At 37.7% G+C, this 10,510-nt stretch overlaps 1 protein-coding gene and 1 pseudogene across 1 annotated transcript in view; one reads left to right on the forward strand and one right to left on the reverse strand.

Moving 5' to 3' along the window:
- RSRC1 (arginine/serine-rich coiled-coil 1) overlaps positions 1-10,510 on the forward strand; it is a 347,320-nt gene that overhangs the window by 84,490 nt on the left and 252,320 nt on the right. The gene's annotated exons all lie outside the window — the stretch shown is intronic.
- LOC103587932 lies at positions 2,071-3,153 on the reverse strand (annotated as a pseudogene).

Consider the following 10,510-nt stretch of genomic DNA (forward strand, 5'->3'; position numbering starts at 1 on the left):
AATAATAATAATAATAATAATAATAATAATAAAGAAGTTTGGAATATTGCACGAATTACTAAAATGTAACACACAGACATGAAGTGAACACATGCTGTTGGAAAAATGGCACCAATATACTTGCTTGACACAGGGTTGCCATAAACCTTCAATTTGTTAAAAAAAAAAAATGCAGTGTCTGTGAACAGCACAATAAAGCAAAGGGAAATAAAATGATGTATGCCTGTATTAATATCCTTGAACCCCTGCTCATACCCCCTCACAATCATTACTCTTCTAGTTCCCCAAAGATAACCACTATACTAACTTCTAAATCCACTTGGAAGGTTTTCTTGTTTTTGAACTTTGTATAAATGTACTCGTTTAATGTATAATTTTCTGTCGGATTTCTTTTGCCCAAATTCTTTATGAGATTCATTTATGTTATTTCATGTAGCTCTAGTTTATTATTGTACAGTATTCCAAAATATAAATATACCAAAATTTATCTAAGTTACTAATGATGGGCAGCTGGGTTGTTTTCATTTTGGTATTATGAAGAGTGGCACTAAAAACTTTTTTTCTACCTGTCTCCTTTGCCTATGTGCATCCTTTTTTTCACATATACTTAGGAGTAAAATTCCTGGTTTATAAAATATGTATACGTGCAACTTAATGCCAAAACTGTTTGTTTATAAAATATGTATATATGTGTACAACTTAATGCCAAACAGTTTTCCAAAGTTTTTATACTCATTTAAATTCCCACCAGTGGTATATGAGAGTTCCCCATGCTTCACATTCTACTATCATTTGATAATGTCAGTTACTTTAACCATTTTGGTGGTTATATAGCAGTATCCCTTTGGGTTTTAATTATACTCCTCTTGTGACTAATGAAGGTGAATACATTTTCATTTTTCAGTTGGCCATTTGGATATTCTCTTTTATGAAGTGTCTGTTTAAATCTCTTGTCTATTTTTATATTAAATGGTTTTATATTAAATGATTTAAAGCAGTTTTTAAGTTTTTTAGGTTTGTAAGTTACACAGAGCCCTCCTCCTCCCAGCTGGGATCAGACCAAGGATCAAATGGAAAATCACAAGGGAATGTTCTTAGCAAACTGCAAAGGGCCAATGAATGTTGGGGTTAAAAAAATAAACCTTTATTGACTAAAAGAGGAAAGGAGTTTAGGATAAAGTAAGAGAGATTAAGTTAGATAGAGGAAGGCAGGCAGAAGTTCCCAAGAATAAGGACCAAAATGAGAAACCTGCAGCGGCTGCAGGGACCATGGGTTTCTCTCTGTGGGGCCCCTTTTGGTACAGGGCAGGGGTAGAGACCAGTGGGTAGGACCAGGCCAGAGGCACAGGGAGAGTCTCTGCATCCCAGCCTCCTGTGCCTCCTCAGCCTGGGGTGGAGGTTTCCTTGGACACTAGGACCCTTCCTCTTCCCAGGCTGTAGGGGAGCCACTGAGGCAGAGACTGGCCTGAAAGCCACACTTCCAGCCCTTTTGGTGTTCTCAGGAATGGCTTTGTCTGAAAAATGCCTTCTCAGGGTTGGGCTGGGAGCAGGGAGGCTGGGGAAGCAACAGAGTCTCAGTAAATAAGAGTCCAGTTGCCCATTTTCCAAGACACCACACTTAACCACTTTGAGGGACTGAGTTTCTTCCCCAGCCCTGGATGGGGGAGGGTGGAAGATGGACTCAACTTGGTCATGGCTCCTGCTGCCCTGGGTTCCAGGCAATAGTTAGGTGAGGCTTCCTGAGGGGGGAGCTAACAGTAGCCTCCATGCCCTTGCAGCTGTCCCAGAAGTAGGAGAAGGGAGGGACTTTCCCAGTTACATATCTGGAGGTGTCCCAAGGCCTCTTCTTTCCTCTCACACTCGGTGACCCAAACTCCTTCTGTGGAGTCTCTGAGCCTTCAACTAGCCCCCTTCCTGTTGGTCTCCATCCCCTTTCCCTGGCCAGCATTGGGGAGTGATGCTTTCTGTGGGGACCGATGGAGGAGGTAGTGTTGTGATGATAGGAGTGGTGAGGTGCAGCGATGGGCGGTCTCCCCACTGCTGGGGTGGGCTGAGCTGGGCTGGGGGGCATCACTTGCTCTTGTGTATGTCCTTCATCTGGTGGAGCTCCTCTAGGAGCTGGGCCTGGGAGCAGCCATCGTCCCCAGTTGGGCCTGGGCCCCAGAACCTCCTGCAGCACCAGGCTGTGGATCCTCAGAAACCGGTTATAGGAGGCTCATCCTCCAGAGTGGAGGCCACGTGCTCTTGTGCTCCATCTGCTGTCTCAGCACCTGCTGCAGCTTCCTCTCCTGGGCCAGGTTCTTGGTCTCCACCACTCCTGTGAGGCCGAGGTTCTCCTCTGCGTACTCATGACCAAGCCACAGCAGGGTGTTGTCCCCCAGCCCCTGCAGAGTGTCCAGCAAGTTCAGCATGGTCTCTGCAGTGCCCTCAAAGGTCCATTCACAGCCAGAGAGGAAGAGCAGATCTCCTGAAAAGAGGCAGGTGGGACCCCGTAGGGCTCCCCATCCAGCAATAGACCAGATGGCCTTGTGTGTGGCCAGGGGTGGCTAGAACCTGGATCTAATGCTGTCCCATGTTGACCACATCTTGATGACACAGGGCATGGGTGAGGTAGAGGATGCCATCCTGAGGGCTCCTGTACACCCGACAGCCCCTGTGCTGCCAGCTGAGGTCACGGTTCTCTCCACCGTGGTCCCAGTGCTTGTGGGTACGGGTGGAGAGGATGGCCACCAAGGTAACAACCTCCTTTTCAGTGGAAACCTGCGTGGCCAGAGGGTCTGAAAGGTCCACAGCCACAACCAGCTAAGCCTGGTGTCCATGATGATGAGGTAGCTTCATTTGTCCGAGAGGACGGGGAGGGGAAGCACCTTTCCTCCGTTGAAGAGGCGGGGCTGGGTTTTGGAGGTGGACTTTGGAGTAGCTATTCCATGCCCTGAGCATCTACTGTTGGTAGAAGAGGTACCCAAGCCAGGTACGGGTGTACAGGCTGCACCTGCTTCAGAAGAGCAGCTGCTGGCTGTGCACCACGTTGAGGCTGCATTTGCCCCGCCATGCTCAGCAACCGCGGGGGCTCTCAAGCAGGATGAAGACAAGAAGCAGCAGCCCACAGCCGGAGACCCGCAGCCACCGCTCAGGCCAGCCCTGTCAGGTCATGCTGGGGGCAGGCGCACGCCGTGATATTTTCTTTGACCCATGAGTTATTTAGAAGTGCATTTTCAAATATCTAAACATAAAGTGATTTTTCTATTTATCCTTTCATTACTGTTTTCTAACATAATTTTATTTTGGTTCTATGCTTAGAGAACATATTCTGAATGCTTTCCATTCTTAATATTTGTTAAGATTGCTCCATGGTCCAGCATGTGACCAGTTTTTCTAAATATTCTGTATTCATCTTAAAAGAAAGTGTATATTTTGTTATTAGAATTTTTGTCTATATGCAAATTAGATCAAATTTGTTGATTTTGTTCAAATATTCCATCATCTCACTGATCTTTTGTTTGCTTTTTCTTTGTTTCTGAGAATTGTGTGTTAAAATTTTTTCTTGCTTTATACTAATGCATCTTGAGTCTGTATTATTACACATGCCTACAGATATACAATTATAATTCTCTTAAGGTTTTTGTCATTCTGAAATGTTCCCTCTTATGCTATAGTTAGCTCTTTTGGTCTTAAAGCCTAGTTTGTCTGATATGAATATTTTGTCAGTGTTTGCCTGGTATATCTTTTCCATCCTTATACTGTTGAAATTTCTGTGTCCTTATGTTTCATATATGTTTCTTGTAAGCAGCATTTCATTTTGTTTTGCTCTTTTTCTTCCATTAATTGGTTTTTAATTGCATATTAGCCCTTTATCTGTGATAAATTTGCAAATATTTTCTCCCACTTTGTCATTTGGCTTTTGACTTTGCTTATGGTTCTTTTGTTTTTCCATCCAGTTTTTTTAAAGAATTTTTTATGAAGTCCAATTTAGCAGTCTTGCACCTGGAATTTTAGAGAGAGCTTTTTCAGATATTCATGTTATAAGAGAATTCATCAACGTGCTTTTCTATTACTTTTCAGAGTTTTATATTTACATTTAGATCTCTGACGTATTTGGAGTTCATTTTTTTTTTTTCCCCTTTTTGTCTTTTTTTTTTGTGTCCGGCAACGGATCGCAACCCTCAGTGTCACGCCCGTACCGGACCGGGACCGGCAAGGGGATCGTAACCCTCGGTGTTGCGCCCGTGTTGCACCCGCACCTCGCTCAGCCAGTGAGCGGGAACCGGTCTGTGTGTGGGATCCGAACCCTCGGCGGGAGTGCCACTGCGCTCCCAAGCAGCGCACTGTAGCAGTGCGCCACCGGGCCGGCCCCTGGAGTTCATTTTTATATATGATGTGAGGGAGATCTAATTTTATTTTCCTCCAAATAGCTTGCAGTTGCTCCCAAACCATTTTTTTAAGACTCTCTTTCCCCATGATATTACCTTTATAATCTACTAGATTTTTATGTGTAATTGGCTATATTGCTGGACTTCCTTTTCTATTCCTTTTGTTTGTCTGTTGATGTTATTTTCCTCCAAATAGCTTGCAGTTGCTCCCAAACCATTTTTTTAAGACTCTCTTTCCCCCATGATATTACCTTTATAATCTACTAGATTTTTATGTGTAATCGGCTATATTGCTGGACTTCCTTTTCTATTCCTTTTGTTTGTCTGTTGATGTGCTAGTACAAATCTTTTCTAATTATATAGGCTTTGTAGCATAATATCTGGTAGAGCTATTTTCCCTTGAGAGTTCTTTGCTTTCCACTGTTTTCCTAGCTATTCTTGGGTGTTTATTTTTTCATGTTTAAGGTTCACCTATTTTAGCTCCATAGACCTGCTCATTGAAGTTTTTATTGGGATTAAATTAGAGTTGTAAATTAGTTTAAAAAGACTTGACACCTTGATGAAGCTGAGACAGATTAGCAAATGACAAGGAATTTCTTTCCATTTGTTCCAGTTTACTTCTGTTTGTTTCAGGAGTGTTTTACAGGGTTTTTTTGTTTGTTTGTTTTGTTTTGTTTTTATCTTTTGTTATCTTAAATTAGGTTTTGAACAATTTTTGTTATGTTTATTTCTAAATATTTTATTTTTTAAGTTTCTGTTGTAAAATGGGGTTTTCTCATTTCTTATATCTTCTTACAGGGTCTGGGATTTTCTAAATACAGTACCTGCAAATATAAATGATTTTCTTTCTACATCTTATGCCTCTTATTGTTTTATTTAGTCTAATTGCATTGGCTAGTACAGAATAATGTGTTTGTGTATTGTTTTTAAATTGAACTTTTTACTTCAAGATAATTGTTAATTCACATGCAAGTATAAGAAATAATTTACAGAGATCCCATGCACCCTTTTACCAGTTTCCCCTGATGGTAAAGTCTTGCAGAACTGCAGTATAATATCACAACCATGATACTGACATTGATCCAGTCGAGTTAGAGAATAGTTCTATCACCACAAGAATCTGTCATGCTCCCCTGTTTCAGCCATACCCACTTTCCTTTTGCCTATATCCTTCCCACCCTTTTAACTCATGGCAACCACCAGTCTGTCATTTTTTTGTCATCTAACTTGTTCTGTAAATGGAATCTTATAGTATGTAACCATTGGGATTGGCTTTTTTTTTACTCAGCATAGTTCCCTGGCAATTTATACAAGTTCTTGCTTGTTTTAATAATTTATTCTTTTAATTGCTGTTGTATTCTATGGTATGGATATTCTTCAGTTTGTTTAACTATTCATCTATTGAAGGATGTACTATTTATTTTCATTTTGGGCTAATATGAAAAGAACTGCTATGATAATTCATGTATAGGTTTTTTTATTTCTCTGGGTTAAATGCCCAAGACTACAATTGCTGAATCATAGCAGTTGTATGTTTCGTTTTGTAAGAAACCGCCAAACTCTGAATCTTTTTCCAGAGTGGCTAAATTTTACATTCCCACTAGCACTATATGAGCTATCCAGTTTTTCTGTAACTTCATCTGCATTTGATGTTGCTATTTTTTATTTTGGCTATTCTCAAAGTTATGTAGTGATATCTCATTGTAGTTTTAATTTGAATTTCTCTAATGGCTAATGATGTTGAACATCTTTTCATGCACTTAATTGCCATCTGTATGTTCTCTTTGGTGCAATGTCTGTTAATATATTTAGCCTATTTTCTAATTTTTTTTTTTTTTTTACTATTGAGTTTAGATAGTTTTTTATATAAAATTTTAGATACTGGTACTTTGTCAGATATGTGGTTTGCAAATCTTCTTCTAGTGTGTGGTTTGTCATTTCATCCTTTTCACAGAGTAAAAGCTTTAAATTTTGATGAAGTCCAGTTTTATCAATTTTTCCTTTTATGGATTGTGTTTCGGTGTTAAATCTAAGAACTCTGCCAAGCACTAGGTTTTGAAGCTTTCCTATGTTTTCTTCTAGAAGCTTTCTCTCCTATATTTTCTTTATATGTTTTGCCTTTAAATCTGTGATCCATTTTGAGTTAATTTTTTTATAAGGTATGAGGTTTAGGTCAAGGTTCATTTTTTTGCCATATGGATATTTTTAAAAGCTCCCCAGGTGACTGATAAGTGGCCAGAGAATCATTGAACTAGATGATCAGCAAAACCATTTCTGGTCCTGAAGGTTTATGAAATGTTTTTCTCAAACTGTACTGAGGAGCACTAGATATTCACTAGGGCTCTGAGGACAAGGGAGCAAAATGAATTTGGTAAATGTGGCTAAGGATCTTTCTTGGAACTTCATAATATAGAATGGCTCATAGTCAGAATTCTGGATACATGAGAGAAATTCCTATCATCTGCGAGAGTGTCTATTTGGGGAGGTGTGATGGCAATGATCCCAGAGTTAAGAAAATGCTGTGAATTATGGCTTTTTGTGGACTGGATTACTTTCTCAGACCCTTGCATTAAGTTTCCTGTACATTTTGTTGAAAAATTAGTGATAAAAAGAGTTCAATTTGAAATTTCCTGTATGAGTTTTCTTAGATGTTGTTATCATAGTGTGAGATATAGAGCAATGTAAATTTGAACCAAAATCATTTATGGTGTTATTATAATTTATCTTTTAGTTGTACACATGCTATTTTATTAGTAAGAGGAAAAAATGTCATTTGTTTCTAGTATTAAGATAATTTAGATACATGAGAAATCATAAATATTTAAGTGAATTTATTAAGGAAAAATATTAAATAATTGTGTAGACTTTAGAAGACAGTACAAAAATTGGGGAAGTAGTACATGAATTCATTTATTTTTAACAAATATTTGAGTGCCCTCTTTGTGACAGGCACAGTTTTAGGTACCTGGGATACATTAGTCAGTAAAAGAAACTGCCCTAGTAGAGCTTACATTCTAGCAAGGAGGACAGTCAATGAACAATAAATAAGTAAATTATATAGTATGGAATTATATATGGAAAAAAGAAAATAAGAACAAAGTATGGAACATTGGGAGTTCTGGAGGTCAGGAGAGAGGGCGGTTTTCAGTATTTAACAGGGTAAAATGATAGAGCTTAATGAAAAGGCAAAGATTTGAAGGAGGTGAGGGAGTCTGAGATGTCCAGGGAGTAATGTTAAGGAAGTAGGAGGAGCTAGTGCAAAGGCCAAAAGGCAGGAAGATGTCTGATGTGTTTCTCTCTTAATTTTGTTAATCACAAATCATTTGTGAAGTTCATAACGTCAAACATGTAACTGACCCTTAATGAGCATAGGCTGATTTACAAATACTTTTTCATAGGGTGGTAGGTAACTCCCCAGCTGGAGTTCACATTGACTTGTGAGTGGGCCTGAGATTATAAACTTTGTTTTAAATCCCTTTGTAACTCGCTGGCCTTGTTAAAACTCTCAAGAATTTCAGGATACTTCATGTGTCTTATGAATTTTCCAGATTTGGTATTCTGGGCTGTTGGCTTACTTACCTTTGTAACTCGCTGGCCTTGTTAAAACTCTCAAGAATTTCAGGATACTTCATGTGTCTTAGGAATTTTCCAGATTTGGTATTCTGGGCTGTTGGCTTACTTAGGCCCAAACATGAATACTTAGGGCAGTCTTAGGTTTCCTCAGACTCCCAGAGTTAATGTTGTAGGTTAAGTGTTTATTGAAAATACTTTGACAGTTTGTGTGGAAACCTTTATTTTTTAAGCTTCTTTTTGTTCAGATTGAGTGCTTTGCCTTTAGGAAAGAATGGTTCAAATAAAATAATTAGAATTTCTTTTTTTTCCGATTTAATATGTTTTGAATACTTTTCCTTTCTTAAGGACAGATATTTCAGTTTTTATTTCTCATGAGTAGCAGTTCTTTTTTTTTAATAGGAAGTTTAAGTCTAGTCATATATTGTTTTTGCTAACGACTTGAGACCTTTATGAATATCAATTATGATATGGTACTGTGCTGTATAGTAATGCTATAAAGTGCATTTTTGAATAGTAGGTGATCTGGCTGCACAGTGTTCTGATTTGGTAGTTCCCAATGTCTAATCTTTAGGTTTATTCTGTATTCTCCCTCTCTCTTTCTAATCTTTCCCCCTACTTTAATCTGTTACTAATGCAGATAAAGGTAAATAAGTTATTAATGTTTTTAATGAAGGTAAAGATAAGAAAGTAAACTTACTTTATATTTAATTGTCTGTAAGGAAAGCTCTGGGTGATAATTTGAGGAAGTTTTTTATACTTTTCAAGAGAATAAACTGGGTTTTTATATAATTTCCTTATCTTTATTTTTTCTTCAACTCCATGTTCAAGTAAAATGACATTTCAGAGTTTGTTTTAAACCCTCTTATTTCCTTAGTCAGTAATGAAAATGGAAAAGAACAATGGTTTAAAAAAAGAGGTATCTTTCTTTGTATTTTCTGTGTAAGTTGATCTTCTTGTGAACTTATGGGCTATTCATTGTAAAATTGATTTAGTTAGGAAGTTATGTTCTTACTGTTATTTTTAAAAGGGAAAATAACAGCTGAAAATAGACATAATTATATTCTGAAACCATTTTATTTTAGGAAAGACCCCTGGGGAAAAAAAAGAGTTATATAAAAAGAAAAAGTAAAATAATAATTTGTAAGTTTGAATATGAGCCTAAAGATTTCTTTTTGGTGTTATTGTGATAAAATTCCACACATGCTAGGTGCTATTGGGGTGGGGTCTCACTTTTAAAGTTTCTTTTTACTTGTTGATGTTGTTTCCAATAGTATAAAATCAATTATTTATAGATTATTTATAGTGGATCTTGAACTTGAATTTAGTAATACTTTTATTAAATCACTCTGGGAATGTGCAGGGCAAAGATGTAGGAAGAAGTATGATTTTTAAATTTTTAGTTAAATAAAGATGTTCTTATACATTGCTATCTTGCCTTTGTTTCTTCTTCTGTCATGGAAGAAAACCTTAAAGACATCTTTTAAAATCTTCTCTGCTCCCTATTGTAGGGTTTATGAAAAACAAACAAAACTATTCTGTCTACCTTAAGTGAATCATTGTGCAGTATATGCATGTATTGAAACAATACACTGTACCCCACAAATATGTACAAGTAGATGTTAAAATTTTTTTAAAAGGTCAAGAAGTTTTGTTTTTGTTTTTTTTTGTCTTTTTTTCACGTCTGGCAACGGATCGCAACCCACAGTGTCGCGCCCATACCGGACCGGGACCAGCAACGGGATCGCAACCCTCGGTGTTGCACCCGCACCTCGCTCAGCCAGTGAGCGGGAACCGGTCTGTATGTGGGATCCGAACCCTCAGCGGGAGCGCCACCACGCTCCCAAGCGACGCACTGTAGCTGTGCGCCACCGGGCTGGCCCAAGAAGTTTTTTAAAAACTAGGATTGTTTTTAAAGTACTCACACCAAAATCAAGAAATATATTAGTATATGCCTTGATTTCAAATATTCTTTCCTCTTGTATCTGAGCATACAATCCAATACACAATAATGCTGGGTATACCTGAGTTCTGTTTTTCATTGATAAAATGTGGTGACCACTGAGATGTTTCATACCCAAGGCATTGCATTTTCTCTAATTCTTTTATTACCATTAAGCCTTTGTTGGGTAACTAAAATATTGACATAAGCAGTTTAGAACTTGTTCACAGATGTGGAAGAGCAGCAAAAAAAAAAGGGGGCATTGAAAATCTTACTTAAAGACAAGCAGATAGCAATCTGATTTATAAACTATTGTCCTTAAAACATTTTGCCTTCAGAAAAATAACTTTTTTTATACATTTTAAAATTAGTAATGATAAATATAGCCAATTAATGAAATTATTGGTAAGGGAAACATCACTTTAATTTTTTAAATTGTGTGTTCTATTCCTATATTTAAAGTGACAATTTTAGTGCTAATGAGAACAAGTGTGAACTTATTATGGACATCCATGAAAAAACTCATCTAAAAGCCATCAGGTTTAAAGTATAATGCTTGTAGCTACCAGCTGCCAAAGAATTTCTTTTGCTAATTTTATTCTTTTACTCCTTTGTAATTTAAATACCT

Source organism: Galeopterus variegatus, unplaced genomic scaffold, assembly GCF_000696425.1.
Source record: "Galeopterus variegatus unplaced genomic scaffold, G_variegatus-3.0.2 Scaffold504, whole genome shotgun sequence".
Lineage (NCBI taxonomy): Eukaryota > Metazoa > Chordata > Mammalia > Dermoptera > Cynocephalidae > Galeopterus > Galeopterus variegatus.